This window comes from Vulpes lagopus, chromosome 15 (genome assembly GCF_018345385.1).
Source record: "Vulpes lagopus strain Blue_001 chromosome 15, ASM1834538v1, whole genome shotgun sequence".
In the NCBI taxonomy this organism is placed as follows: domain Eukaryota; kingdom Metazoa; phylum Chordata; class Mammalia; order Carnivora; family Canidae; genus Vulpes; species Vulpes lagopus.
Window position 1 is genome coordinate 49,269,513 of NC_054838.1, and position 15,948 is coordinate 49,285,460.

At 37.4% G+C, this 15,948-nt stretch overlaps 1 protein-coding gene across 2 annotated transcripts in view; it reads right to left on the minus strand.

Moving 5' to 3' along the window:
* Window positions 1-15,948, minus strand: part of PGR (progesterone receptor) — a 107,816-nt gene that overhangs the window by 52,233 nt on the left and 39,635 nt on the right. The window lies entirely within an intron of this gene.

A 15,948-nucleotide genomic window follows, 5' to 3' on the forward strand; every position in this document is an offset into this window, starting at 1 on the left:
GAGACACAGGCAGAGGGAGAAGCAGGCTCCATGCAGGGAGCCTGATGTGGGACTCAATCCCTGGTCTCCAGAATCAGGCCCTGGGCTGAAGGCAAGTGCTAAACCGCTGAGCCACCCGGGCTGCCCTAGAATTGTTTTAAATCATCCAAATAAATTCAGACCACAAATGGAGAAGAATCTTTGTACCCCTCAATCCTGACTTTTTACTGGGTCTAGAAATAGGAGATGCTGCTAGATACTATTGAACAGTTCTAGCTGGCAACGATAAAAGCAGTCCCCCAAAATGCAAAAACAAACAAACACCACCAAAAAACACCCACAAACAAACAAAACAAAAACAAACAAAGAAAAAGAAATGAGAATGAATACTCTAAGGAGTGTCCTCATCCAGCGTGAACAATCAGGCAGTGACTGGAAGATACTTGGTTGCAGGTTTCAATTCAATGAACTGGGTAAACAGTGTAAGGTAATGTCTTGGGATAGGGGTTACTGATTCAAAACCAAGGTTTGAGAAGAAAAGAAAATACTTGTAAGAGGAAGACCAGGAAAGATGTAGGTGGCGGGCATCACCCAAAACAATTTCTGCAGCAAAGAGAGGGCAGAGGATTTCAGTATTTATAGTAATTAAGGACATAGAATAAGTTTCTATACCTCCATAAAAGGTACTGTTTAGGAGCTTTGGAATTCTTCAGAAAAAAACTGAGGCTTATTGACTTCAAGTGTAGGAGAAGAAAAAAAGAACAACACAGTTTTAATACGCAACCCATATTCTGTAGCCCAGAAAGTTATTCTCTTTGCCAAGAGAAGTGGGGGAGGAGGTAGGAGAGAAACTAGTTTTTCTAACATAACCCTTTTAAATCTAAAGAAGAGTCTAAATAAATAAATAAATAAATAAATAAATAAATAAATAAATAATAAATACTTAAATAGATAAGTAACTTATAAAAGTCTCCAGCTTTAAAAAAATTTCAGCTAACATTAACTATGCATTTAATCATTCCTTTCCACAGAAAGCTACTTACTTTTGTAAGAGCTAATTACCTTAATAATTTAGCATTTATACCACAAATGCAAAATACAGAGTTGCAGTCATTTAGAACTTTTTTGTGAGTCATTACACAAACATATTTTCCAAAGGAAATAAGTTAGAAGCAGAATATCTAAATTTGAAGCTATATCACCATCCTTCAGCATGTAACTATCTTTCTTACTCAGTCCTGCACAGCAATGAGAAAAATGCAAGAGTTCACTGTGACCTGGTGAAGGCAAGGAAGTGATTCATTAAAAATAAAAATTACATGCAACTAAGAGACCCAATAACTCAAACACAATTCTTATAATCAAAACAGAGTCGCTGAAGCTGGTCAGGGCAACCTGTAACATCTAGGTCACAATATATCAAAACATGAATACTTCTGACTTCTGATATTCTACTGTATAGTTTTATTATATCTTTAAAAATGTTTCAATGTTCTTTCTTTGTTCCATCTTTTGTTATTCAAATAGTCTCTATACCAGAAATGAAAAACCTCAAGAAGGCGTGATAACCATGAAGAAAAGAAGAAAAGGAGGAAGGAAGGAGGGAGAGAGGGAAGGAAGGAAAAAGATGTCTCTCCATTTCCAGTAGTGTGTAGACATTTATTACTTTAGAAGGAATAATTAATTCCTTCTAATTATGGAAGAATCCAACCAGGAGCAACCCTGATGATCATTCAAAAGGAAGCTCTCACAATCTAAGTACACCACAAGTATACTTCCCTTTACTCCAGAAATTTAACACAGGACTAGTAATTAGAATCTAATCCAGAAATTGAGTAACTTTTTGATTTATAAGAGCTGGGTTGTTGACTCTACATATTTTTGCTACTAACTCTCCCAGGCGGAACAATATCAGGACTATGACATATTAGAGTGTGTTGTCAGGTTCTTTCTAACTAATAAACCTCTGTGCAAATCTATTCATGAAATAATTAAATGCACCAATATTGTATTTCTCAGTTTGCAATGCTGACCACAAGAGAACATTAGCATTCAATTGATCTCTCTTTTACATATGGCTGAAATACAGTAAGGCTTTTTCCTTTTTTTAAATCTCAGAATTATCCCTCAGAAACAAAGGTACTAGGAGCCTCGGTGTCCATCGAAAGATGAATGGATAAAGAAGATGTGGTCTATGTATACAATGGAATATTACTCAGCCATTGACAATACCCACCATTTGCTTCCACGTGGATGGAACTGGAGGGTATTATGCTGAGTGAAATAAGTCAATTGGAGAAGGACAAACATTATATGGTCTCATTCATTTGGGGAATATAAAAAATAGTGAAAGGGAATAAAGGGGAAAGGAGAAAAAATGAGTGGGAAATATCAGAAAGGGAGACAGAACATGAGAGACTCCTAACTCTGGGAAATGAACTAGGGGTGATAGAAAGGGAGGTGGGCGGGGGGTGGGGGTGACTGGGTGACAGGCACTGAGGGGGGCACTTGATGGGATGAGCACTGGGTGTTATTCTATATGTTGGCAAATTGAACACCAATAAAAAATAAATTTATAAAAAAAACAAAGGTAATACACTATATAATAGCCTTATGAGCAATCTAACATTATGAAACTCTAAATTATTTTTTTAAGATTTAATTTATTTATTCACAAGAGACACAGGGAGAGAGAGGCAGAGACACAGCCAGAGGAAGAAGCAGGCTCCATGCAGGGAGCCTGACGTGGGACTCGATCCCAGGATTCCAGGATTACGCCCTGGGCCAAAGGCAGGCTCTAAACTGCTGAGCCACCCAGGGATCCCCTCTAAATTATTTTGAATGACAATATGTTACCAAAGACAAATTAATCTGAAATAACTTCAATCAAAGGTAGCTGGGAAGATTTGTAGACAATATCTGATTAAAAAAAAAAAAGAAGCAAAGAAATTTGATGAGGAATTAACCTAATGAGATTAGGGAAGAACATACCCCCCCCAAAAAAAAAAAGCTTCAAAATATCTGTTACTGTTTACTCCTTAACAACAAAAATGAAGAAAAAAATAAAAGATGATCTGATATTAAAAACTGAGTGATAGACACATATATCTACTTATTTATTTTTAAAGTATTCATTTTTTATTAAATTTGTAGGCTTAATATATTTTATGATCAAACAATACAGCAAATTGTTATATTATGGGGAGTCATTTAAAAACTTATGGGACAAATATTAAAATGGTTATATGATTTGAATGACTGTATTTGGTTTGGGATAGATTCCCAATTACATGACTATACATGGACAAAAAGTCTACATATTAAATTATTAAATATTTTAGATAAAATGATAATGAATTCTGGTAAATGATTAGCTGACTTACAGAGTAACTGTATTGAGAAGTAAAGATCCTGCTGGCAAAAGTTTGTGAAAATAGTTTGAATAAAATTATTCATGAAATGTGAGACTAGATATGCAATACTTCTAAATCAGTAGATTTTTGCATGTGACTTAAATATTTGTGTTTAAATTAGCACAATATATAAGTAAATGTTTGACTATTTCATCTACATCTTCAGAAGTTTATATATTCATTTTGACCAGAATACATTTGCACCTTTTAAGTGGGAAAATAGAGGACTTGCCCTATAGCTTAGTCTCGGACAGTCTGTTTATCCCTGTTACTCCAGTTTGGTTATTGATAATGATCCACTTCATCCTCAGAGTTGTCCTAGTTTGGATGATGACTTTTATGGTTACTGGTTATATTAGGTAATGTGCTGATTAAAGTAAATAATGCAAAAAGGAGAAAAATCCATAAGATTTCAGGGAGACTAGGACACAGGAAAACTTGGGAAAACAAAATTGAGGGTACTATACCTGGGCAATGATAACTATGTGCTCATATTTCTGCCTATTTCTTATTATAATCTTGAGGTTAGGGCTATTTGCTTCTGAACTAAGCTCTGCCCTATAGTAGAACCAATTCTTCTGTTAAGCAGAAAAAATATAAGGAAGTCAACTGCAGCAGCTTTCCACCAAAATGGTCTTGCTGTCCACCCTTCTCTGGTGCTAAATTAGTCTATGCCTCTGGAATGGTATCTTCTTTCTTCCCAGTTCTGAGTCTTTTCTAAAGATCTCTTCTTTTTGTTATTCTATTTCTCACTGAGATCTGTGTTGTTGACTAGAACAATGTCTCTCTTCTGAATGAACCCCAATTTCTCTGTCTACAGAGGGAGAGAAGTCTCTTCTCTGAATGATCCCATTTCTTGATGGTTGTGTATCCTATCACTTCTGCTTTGGTCAATTTGCTCCATCTTCCATTATTAGAGTAGAAATGCTGAAGCAAGTCAAATGAGGGCAAACTCCAATCCAGGCTCATGCAAGGGCTTTCAACCTCTCCAGATATGAAAACAACTACATTAAACTATGTTCCCACAAAATCCCTTTCCCCTCAGTGACTGAAGAGATGGGAAGATTACACAAGAAAGCCACACTTTATATGAAGGACAAGTAAGAGTCATGAGGAGTAAAGGCAGAATGGTACAGGTAAAAGTAACACAGGAAAGCTCAGATGAGAACCTGTGACCATAGCATAAGTTCCCAAAGGATTGACAGGAGAAAGGCTTAGAAAAAGAGAGATTAGCTGCTGGGTGAGGAAAACCTCCATATGTTGCATTTAGAAATTTGGCCTTTATTCCATGGACAGTCCATGGATAATTACAAAAATCAATGCTTCCACTGCCTACAAAATAGTCAAACTCTCAATACCAGCTAGCCCAAAGTAACTTTCAAGCTTCATTTCTTCCTGTTCCCACTTAATAATCAACTTTTCTGAAAATTTATCACTAAAATACATCATGTTTTTTTCAGATACACAGTATTTTCATTGTAAACACTTTTCTCCTTTTCCACTTTAAAGTTTCTGTTTATTCTTTGAAAACCTCCTCTTTGAAAAGCTTTGGCCAACGCCCTCAGATAGAATTAATTCTTTCCTTTTCTCTATTTGTATAGCAATGTAATGTACCTTTCTTAAACCAATTACTCTTCTATTTGATACTTATTTTTACGAGGGATTAGACTATACTGTGCTCCAGGTTAGCAGTGACAGAAATAAGCAAGGTGCTTAACACAGTGGGCACTCAAAAAATATTGGTTTAATACACTCTTCCCCAGAGTGCAACACATGTCATTTATGGAACATAAGCTATATTTAGGTGGTATCTTAATTACATATTTAAGTTATTATGAATTTTATAAAGGCAGTATAACAGCCCAACAGCTAACATCATACTCAATGGTGAAAAACTAAAAGCTTTTCCTTTAAGATCAGGAACAAAACAAGGATGCCACCCATTGCCACTTGTATTCAAAATAGTACTGGGTTTCCTAGCCATAGCAATCAGACAAGAAAAAGAAATAAAAGTTATCAAAATTATTATTATTTTTTAAATAAATTAATTTTTATTGATGTTCAATTTACCAACATACAGAATAACACCCAGTGCTCATCCTGTCAAGTGTCCCCCTCAGTGTCTGTCACCCATTCACCCCCACCCCCTGCCCTCCTCCCCTTCCACCACCCCTAGTTCATTTCTCAGAGTTAGGAGTCTTTATGTTCTGTCTCCGTTCCTGATATTTCCCACACATTTCTTCTCCCTTCCCTTATATTCCCTTTCACTATTATTTATATTACCTAAATGAATGAGAACATATAATGTTTGTCCTTCTCCGATTGACTTACTTCACTCAGCATAATACCCTCCAGTTACATCCACGTTGAAGCAAATGGTGGGTATTTGTCGTTTCTTTTTTTTATTTTTTTTTTATTTATTTTTTTTTTAATTAATTAACTTTTATTGGTGTTTAATTTACCAACATACAGAAAACTAATGGCTGAGGAATATTCCATTGTATACATAAACCACATCTTCTTTATCCATTCATCTTTCGATGGAAACCGAGGCTCCTTCCACAGTTTGGCTATTGTGGACATTGCTGCTAGAAACATCGGGGTGCAGGTGTCCCGACGTTTCATTGCATCTGAATCTTTGGGGTAAATCCCCAACAGTGCAATTGCTGGGTCGTAGGGCAGGTCTACTTTTAACTCTTTGAGGAACCTCCACACAGTTTTCCAGAGTGGCTGCACCAGTTCACATTCCCACCAACAGTGTAAGAGGGTTCCCTTTTCTCCGCATCTGCTCCAACATTTGTGGTTTCCTGCCTTGTTAATTTTCCCCATTCTCACTTGTGTGAGGTGGTATCTCATTGTGGTTTTGATTTGTATTTCCCTGATGGCAAGTGATGCAGAGTATTTTCTCATGTGCATGTTGGCCATGTCCATGTCTTCCTCTGTGAGATTTCTGTTCATGTCTTTTGCCCATTTCATGATTGGATTGTTTGTTTGTTTGTTTGTTTTTTGGTGTTGAGTTTAATAAGTTCTTTATAGATTTTGGAAACTAGCCCTTTATCTAATATGTCATTTGCAAATATCTTCTCCCATTCTGTAGGTTGTCTTTGAGTTTTGTTGACTGTATCATTTGCTGTGCAAAAGCTTCTTATCTTGATGAAGTCCCAATAGTTCATTTTTGCTTTTGTTTCTTTTGCCTTTGTGGATGTATCTTGCAAGAAGTTACTGTGCCCAAGTTCAAAAAGGGTGTTGCCTGTGTTCTCCTCTAGGATTTTGATGGACTCTTGTCTCACATTTAGATCTTTCATCCATTTTGAGTTTATCTTTGTGTATGGTGTAAGAGAGTGGTCCAGTTTCATTCTTCTGCATGTGGATGTCCAATTTTCCCAACACCATTTATTGAAGAGACTGTCTTTCTTCCAATGGATAGTCTTTCCTCCTTTATCGAATATTAGTTGACCATAATGTTCAGGGTCCACTTCTGGGTTCTCTATTCTCTTCCATTGATCTATGTGTCTGTTTTTGTGCCAGTACCACACTGTCCTGATGACCACAGCTTTGTAGTACAACCTGAAATCTGGCATTGTGATGCCCCCAGATATGGTTTTCTTTTTTAAAATTCCCCTGGCTATTCGGGGTCTTTTCTGAATTCACACAAATCTTAAAACAATCTGTTCTAACTCTCTGAAGAAAGTCCATGGTATTTTGATAGGGATTGCATTAAACGTGTAAATTGCCCTGGGTAGGGTTGACATTTTCACAATATTAATTCTGCCAACCCATGAGGATGGAATATTTTTCCATCTTTTTGTGTCTTCCTCAATTTCTTTCAGAAGTGTTCTATAGTTTTTAAAGTATAGATCCTTTAGCTCTTTGGTTAGGTTTATTCCTAGGTATCTTATGCTTTTGGGTGCAATTGTAAATGGGATTGACTCCTTAATTTCTCTTTCTTCAGTCTCATTGTTAGTGTATAGAAATGCCACTGACTCCTGGGCATTGATTTTGTATCCTGCCACGCTACCAAATCACTGTATGAGTTCTAGCAATCTTGGGGTGGAGGCTTTTGGGTTTTCTATGTAGAGTATCATGTCATCAGCGAAGAGGGAGAGTTTGACTTCTTCTTTGCAATTTGAATGCCTTTAATGTCTTTTTGTTGTCTGGTTGCTGAGGCGAGGACTTCCAGTACTATGTTGAATAGCAGTGGTGAGAGTGGACATCCCTGTCTTCTTCCTGATCTGAGGGGAAAGGCTCCCAGTGCTTCCCCATTGAGAATGATATTTGCTGTGGGCTTTTCGTAGATGGCTTTTAAGATGTCGAGGAAAGTTCCCTCTATCCCAACACTCTGAAGTGTTTTGATCAGGAATGGATGCTGTATTTTGTCAAATGCTTTCTCTGCATCTAATGAGAGGATCATATGGTTCTTGGTTTTTCTCTTGCTGATATGATGAATCACATTGATTGTTTTATGAGTGTTGAACCAGCCTTGTGTCCTGGGGATAAATCCTACTTGGTCATGGTCAATAATTTTCTTAATGTGCTGTTGGATCCTGTTTGCTAGTATCTTGTTGACAAATTTTGCATCCATGTTCATCAGGGATATTGGTCTGTAATTCTCCTTTTTGGTACGGTCTTTGTCTGGTTTCGGATAAGGTGATCTGGCCTCATAGAATGAATTTGGAAGTACTCCATCTCTTTCTATCTTTCCCAACAGCTTTAGTAAAATAGGTATGGTTTCTTTTTTAAACGTTTGATAGAATTCCCCTGGGAAGCCATCTGGCCCTGGACTCTTGTGTCTTGGGAGGTTTTTGATGACTGCTTCAATTTCCTCCCTGGTTATTGGCCTGTTCAGGTTTTCTATTTCTTCCTGCTCCAGATTTGGTAGTTTGTGGCTTTCCAGGAATGCGTCCATTTCTTCTAGATTGCCTAATTTATTGGCGTATAACTGTTCATAATATGTTTTTAAAATCGTTTGTATTTCCTTGGTGTTGGTAGTGATCTCTCCTTTCTCATTCATGATTTTATTAATTTGAGTCTTCTCTCTCTTCTTTTTAATAAGCTTGGCTAATGGTTTATCTATCTTATTAATTCTTTCAAAGAACCAACTCCCGGTTCTGTTGATCTGTTCTTCTGGTCTCGATTTCGTTGAGTTCTGCTCGAATTTTAATTAGCTCTCTTCTTCTGCTGGGCGTGGGGTCCATTTGCTGTTTTGTCTCTAGTTCCTTTATGTGTAAGGTGAGCTTTTGTATTTGACTTCTTTCCAGTTTTTGAATGGATGCTTGTATTGCGATGTATTTCCCCCTCAGGACTGCTTTTGCTGCATCCCAAAGATTTTGAACGGTTGTATCTTCATTCTCATTAGTTTCCATAAATCTTTTTAATTCTTCCGTAATTTCCTGGTTGACCCTTTCATCTTTTTGCAGGATGGTCCTTATCATCCACGTGTTTGAGGTCCTTCCAAACTTCTTGTTGTGATTTAGTTCTAATTTCAAGGCATTATGGTCTGAGAATATACAGGGGACTATCCCAATCTTTTGGTATTGGTTCAGACCCAATTTGTGACCCAGTATGTGGTCTATTCTGGAGAAAGTTCCATGTGCACTTGAGAAGAATGTGTATGCAGTTGAGTTTGGATGTAAAGTTCTGTAGATATCTGTGAAATCCATCTGGTCCAGTGTATCATTTAAAGCTCTCATTTCTTTGGAGATGTTGTGCTTAGAAGACCTATCGAGGGTAGAAAGAGCTAGATTGAAGTCACCAAGTATAAGTGTATTATTATCTAAGTATTTCTTCACTTTGGTTATTAACTGATTTAAATATTTGGCAGCTCCCACATTCGGGTATATATATTGAGGATTGTTAAGTCCTCTTGTTGGATAGATCCTTTAAGTATGATATAGTGTCCCTCCTCATCTCTCACTACAGTCTTCGTGGTAAATTTTAGTTTATCTGATATAAGGATGGCTACCCCTGCTTTCTTTTGAGGACCATTTGAATGGTAAACGGTTCTCCAACCTTTTATTTACAGGCTGTAGGTGTCCTTCTGTCAAAAATGAGTCTCTTGTAGACAGCAAATAGATGGGTCCTGCTTTTTTATCCAGTCTGAAACCCTGCGCCTTTTGATGGGGTCATTAAGCCCGTTCACGTTCAGAGTTACTATTGACAGATATGAGTTTAGGGTCATCAAGATATCTATTCAGTCCTTGTTTTGGTGGATTGTTCCACTGAACTTCTTCTTAAAGGGGAGTTTTAAGAGTCCCCCTTAAAATTTCTTGCAGAGCTGGTTTGGAGGTCACATATTCTTTCAGTTCCTGCCTGTCTTGGAAACTCTTTATCTCTCCTTCCATTTTGAATGGGATCCTTGCTGGATAAAGTATTCTTGGCTGCATGTTCTTCTCATTTTGGACCCTGAGTATATCCTGCGAGCCCTTTCTGGCCTGCCAGGTCTCTGTGGAGAGGTCTGCTATTACCCTAATATTTCTCCCCATAAAAGTCAGGGACTTTTTTTTCTCTTGCTGCTTTAAGGATCTTCTCCTTATCTTTGGAATTTGCAAGCTTCACTATTAAATGTCGAGGTGTTGAACGGTTTTTATTGATTTTAGGGGGGGATCTCTCTATTTCCTGGATTGGAATGCCTGTTTCCATTCCCAGATTAGGAAAGTTTTCAGCTAGGATTTGTTCAAATACATAGTCTGGACCTCTGTCCCTGTAGGCGCCCTCGGGAACCCCAATAAAACGTAGGTTTTTGGGATCCCTGGGTGGCGCAGCAGTTTGGCGCCTGCCTTTGGCCCAGGGCGCGATCCTGGAGACCCGGGATCGAATCCCACGTCGGGCTCCCGGTTCATGGAGCCTGCTTCTCCCTCTGCCTGTGTCTCTGCCTCTCTCTCTCTCTCTCTGTGTGACTATCATAAATAAATAAAAATTAAAAAAAATAAAAACGTAGGTTTTTCTTCCTCAGGCTGTCGTTTATTTCCCTTACTCTGTCTTCATGGTCTCTAAATTGTCCGTCTCTTTTTTCCTCAGTTTCCCTCTTTGTCATTAACTTGTCTTCTATGTCACTCACTCGTTCTTCCACCTCGTTAACCCTCGTCGTTAGGACTTCTAGTTTGGATTGCATCTCATTCAATTGATTTTTAATTTCTGCCTGATTGGATCTAAATTCTGCAGTCATGAAGTCCTTCGAGTCCTTTATGCTTTTTTCTAGAGCCACCAGTAGCTGTATAATAGTGCTTCTGAATTGGCTTTCTGACATTGAATTGTAATCCAGATTTCGTAACTCTGTGGGAAAGAGGACTGTTTCTGATTCTTTCTGTTGAGGTGAGGTTTTCCTTCTAGTCATTTTGCTCAGTGCAGAGTGGCCAAAAACAAGTTGTATTGGGAAAAGGAGAAAAGAGAGAGAGAGAAGGAAAGAAAAGAGAAAAAGAAAAAAGAGAAAGAAGAAAAAAAGGAAAAAAAGAAGGAAAAGAGAAAGAAAAAGAAAGAAAGGTGAAAAAAAGGGGTGGGGGAAGCAATCAGAAATTAAAAAGAAAGAGAAAAAAACAAAACAAGAAAAGAAAAAAAAAAACAAAAAACACGGGGGAGTATCTTCTGATTCTGTATATTTTAGTTCCCTTGACTTACCCTGGAACTTTCCAGTGCTGCTGGGTAAATACTTTGTTTTTCCCCTGTCCCTCTAGCTGGTCTTCTGGGGGAGGGATCTGCTGTGCTGATTTTCAGGTGTCAGCACTTGTGGGAGCTGCTCTGCCCCTGCCTGGTGCAGGGCTCAGTGGGGGCTGCTCACCCCGTGAGGTCCCAGGAGGAACAACCGCAGTGGCAGGGCCAGCTCTGCAGCCCTGGAGTCAGCTCCCGCAGTAACTTTGGGGCTCTCCGTCTGCAGGGCCTGGAGGCTCCGGGCGGGGCCGCTGATCTGGTCAGCTGGGGCAGGAGAGTCCTTGCTGTCCTGGGCCCTCCCGGCCTCTGCCTGTCCCCGGGGCGCAGGTGCCTGTTAGTGTCCCCGGAGCCCAAGGGCATCCCCGCCCTCCTGGGTCCTGCTCCACCTCCCTGCGGGCCCCTTTCCGCCCGGGAAGGTTGGTGCAGCTCCTGCTCCTCCGGGACGGGGCTCTCCTGTCCTGTGGACACTCGCCCCGGCCTCAGCCCAGCTCCCTGCGGGGCCCCTCCCCCTTGGAGGCCTTTTGTTCCTTTATTTCTTTTTCCCCATTTTCTACCTTGGTAGAAGTGTGAACTCTTCTCATTGCAGCGTTCCAGCTGGTCTCTCTTTAAATCTCAGGCCGAATTCGTAGATTTTCAGGATGATTTGAAGGTTATCTAGGTAATTTGTTGGGGACAGGTGATTTGGGGACCCTACTCTTCCACCATCTTGCCCCTCCTCTCTGGTATCAAAATTATTAAGGAAGAAGTGAAACTGTCACTAGGCAGATGACATGATATTATACAATATTATACACAGAAAACCCTAAAAACACCACCAAAAAACTATTAGAAGTAATAAACAAATTGAGGAAAGTTTCAGTATGCAAAATTAATATACAGAAATCTGTTGTGCTTCTGTGTGTGAATAACAAGGTCTCAGTCAGAAATAAGAAAACAACACCATTCACAATTGTACCAAAAAGAATAAAATACCTAGAAACAAACTTAATCAAGGTTAAATACCTAGAAATAAATTCAATCATGAGATAAACTTAATCAAACAGTACAGACCTGTACTCTGAAAATTATAAGACATTAATTAAAGAAATTTAAGGGGACACAAAGGGAAATGTATATCATGCATGCTTGTGGATTTGAAAGAATAGTATTGTTGAATTGTCCTTGCTATCCAAAACAATCTACAGATTCAGTAAAATCCATATCAAAATACCAACAGCATTTGTCACAGAACTAGAACAAATAATTCTAAAATTTGTATGGAATTACAAAAGACCTTGAAGAGCCAAAGCAATCTTGAGAAAGAAGAACCAAGCTGGAGGTATCACAATTCCAGATTTCAAGATATACTATGAATCTGTAGTAATCAAAACAATATGGTACTAGCACAAAAATAGACACATAGATCAATGTAACAGGATAGAGACCCAGAAATAAATCAATGCTTATATGGTCAATTAATCTATGACAAAGGAGGCAACAATAAGTAATGATAAGTCTCTTCAATAGTGCTGTGAAAACTAGACAGGTATGTGCAAAGGAATGAATATGGATCACTTTCTTATACCATATACAAAAAATAAACTCTAAATGGATTAACAACCTAAATACCAATCTGGAAACCATAAAACTCCCAGAAGAAAACACAGGCAGTAATCTCTTGCACATTGGCCTAGATATGTCTAGATATGTCTCCTCAGGCAAGGGAAATAAAATCAAATAAATGATTGGGACTACAGCAAAACAAAAAACTTTTGCACAGCGAAGGAAACTATCAACAAAGCAAAATGCAGCCTACTGAATGGAAGAAGATATTTGCAAATGATATATCTGATAAGGTGTTAATATCCAAAATATATAAAGAACTTACAAGAATCAACACACACACACACACACACACACACACACACACCTTGATTAAAAATAGGCAGATGACCTGAATAGATATTTTTCCAAAAAGACATTTTAGATGGCCAATTGACACAGGAAATATATTTAACATCACTAATCATCAGGGAAATGAAAACCAAAACCACAATGAGATACCATCTTCCTGTCAGAATGATAAGAATAAAAAAGACAATAAGTACCAAGTGTTCACAAGGATGTGAAGAAAAAGGAAGGCTTGTGCTCTATTGGTGGAAATGAAAATTGGTGCAACCACTGTGGAAAACAGTATGGAGGTTCCTCCAAAATTTTAAAATAGAAATATGACATGATTCATTAATTCCACAACTGAGTCTCAAAGAAAACAAAATGCTAATTTGAAAAGATATATGCACTCCTATGTTTACTGCAGTACCAATATATGAAGCAACCCATTACTAGATGTCCATTAATAGATGAATAAATAAAGAAGGTGTGGTATATATGTGCAATGGATTCAGTCACAAAGAAGAATGTGATCTTGCCACTTGCAAAACATAAGGATTTTGAGGGTATTATGCTAAGTGAAATTCATCAGACAAAGTCAAATATCATATGATTTGACTTATATGTGAAATCTAAACAAATTAAAAAAGCAGAAATGACCCATAAAAACATAAACCAAAGACGGATTCCAGAGTGGAGAGAGCTGGAACAATATACAAAATAGGTGAAAGTGAGTGAGAAGTACATGTTTTCTCTTCGTGAAATGAGTAAGTTATGGAGGTGAAAGCTACAGCATAGGGAATTAAATCAACAGTATTATAATAGCTATACTTATGATGAGCATAGCATAATGTATAGAGTTGTCAAACAACTACATTTTCACCTGAAACTAAGGTAACTTGTATGTCAACTATACCTCATATACATATATGAAAAAAAACTTTAAAAAGCTTATGAGTTCATTTTAATGTGTTTTTAAAAATTATAACTGTTATATCAAATACACGATATCAGAGAAATTGCTTAAGAAATGGCTAAGTTATAGAAGTATCACAATTCCAGGCTTCAAGTTATATTACAAAGCTGTAGTGATCAAGACAGTATGGTACTGGCACAGAAATAGACAAACAAAAAAACCAAAACAAACAAATAAAACAACAACAACAAAAGAAATAGACAAACAGCTCAGTATAACAGATAGAAAAACCAGAAATGAACCCACAACCCATAATGATAAATTAATCTGTGATAAAATAAGAAAGAATATCCAATGGAAAAAATTCAGTCCCTTCAACAAATTGTGTTGGGAAAACTGGACAGTAACATGCAAAAGAATGAAACTGTACCCTTTCTTACACCATAAACACACGCAAAAATTCAAAATGGATGAAAGACCTAAATGTGAGCCAGGAAACCATCAAAATCTTAGAGAACATAGGCAGTAACCTCTTTAACATCAGCCAAAGCAACTTTTTACTATATATGTCTCCTGAGGCAAAGGAAACAAAAGCAAAAATAAACTACTGGGACTACATCGAAATAAAAAACTTCTGCACAGTGAAGAAAACAATCTATAAAAGTAAAAGGCAGCCTATGGAATGGGAGAAGATGTGTGCAAATGACAGATAAAGGGTTAATATGTAAAATCTATAGAGAACTTACCAAACTAAATATCCAAAAAAAACCAAATAATCTAGTTAAGAAATGTGCAGAAGACATGAAATAGACAATTTTCTAAAGAAGACATACAGATGGCCAACAGACACATGAAATGATGTTCAACATCACTCATCATCAGAGAAATACAAATCAAAACCCCAGTAAGATACCATCTCATACCTGACAGAATGGCTAAAATGAACACAGGAAACAAAAGGTGTTGGCTAGGATCCAGAGAAAGGGAAACCTTCTTACACTGTTATTGGGAATGCAAACTGGTGCAGCCACTCCGGAAAACAGTATGGAGTTGTCTCAAAAAGTTAAAAATAGAAGTACCCTATTATCCAGCAATTGTGCTAGTAGGTATTTATGCAAAGGATACAATAATACTAACTTGAAGGGATACGTGCATCCCAATGTTCATTATGGAAAGAGCCCAAATGTCCATCAACTTTTGAATGGATAAAGAAGATGTGGTATGTTTATAAAATGGAATATTACTCAGCCTAAATAAAGATAGAGCTCTTGCTATTTGCAACAATGTGAATGGAGCTAAACTGTATTATGCTAAGCAAAAAAAAAAAAGTCAATCAGAGAAAGACAAATATCATATGATTTCACTCATATGTGGGACTTAAGAAATAAAACAAATGAACATAGGAGTGAGAAAAGCAGAAAGACACACAAACCAAGAAACAGACTGATGTTTAGTAGAGGGGAGGTGAGTAGGGGAATGGGCAAAATAGGTGATGGGGAGTAAGGAGGGCATTACTGGGTGATGAGTACTGGGTGTTCTAAGTGATGAATCACTAGATTCTACATCTGAAACTAATATTACACTGTATCTTAACTGGAATTTAAATAAAAATTTGGAGAAAGGAAAAAAACAGAATACTTGAAAAAAGACAAAAACTTTCAAAAGTGGGGAGGGAAAGAACCAAAAGAAAATATTTTTTGAAGGGGGAATAAAAGAAATGGCTAAGTGAAATGAAAATATTAAAGGATTTAAGAGTGACTCTTCTTCTTAATACTTCCTATTTACTCATACTGCATAATACTTTTGATAGGACTTGTCATAATTTGACATAAGTATTTACTGCTCCTCTCCCCAGAATGTAAGCTCCATTAGGGTAGATGGTTGGTTGTTATTTATGTATTTATGTATGTATTTATGCATGTGTGTATATATATATATATATATATATATATATATATATATATATATATATATTTATGGCTGCTATACTCCCACAACTTAGAATAGTATCTGGTAAGTAGTAAGAGCTCAATACATAGTTACTTAAAGAGAATGAGGAAGGGACATAGGATGGGAGGGATTGACAGAGAGAGGGAGAGATGAAGATCAATGTATTTGACCAATTCA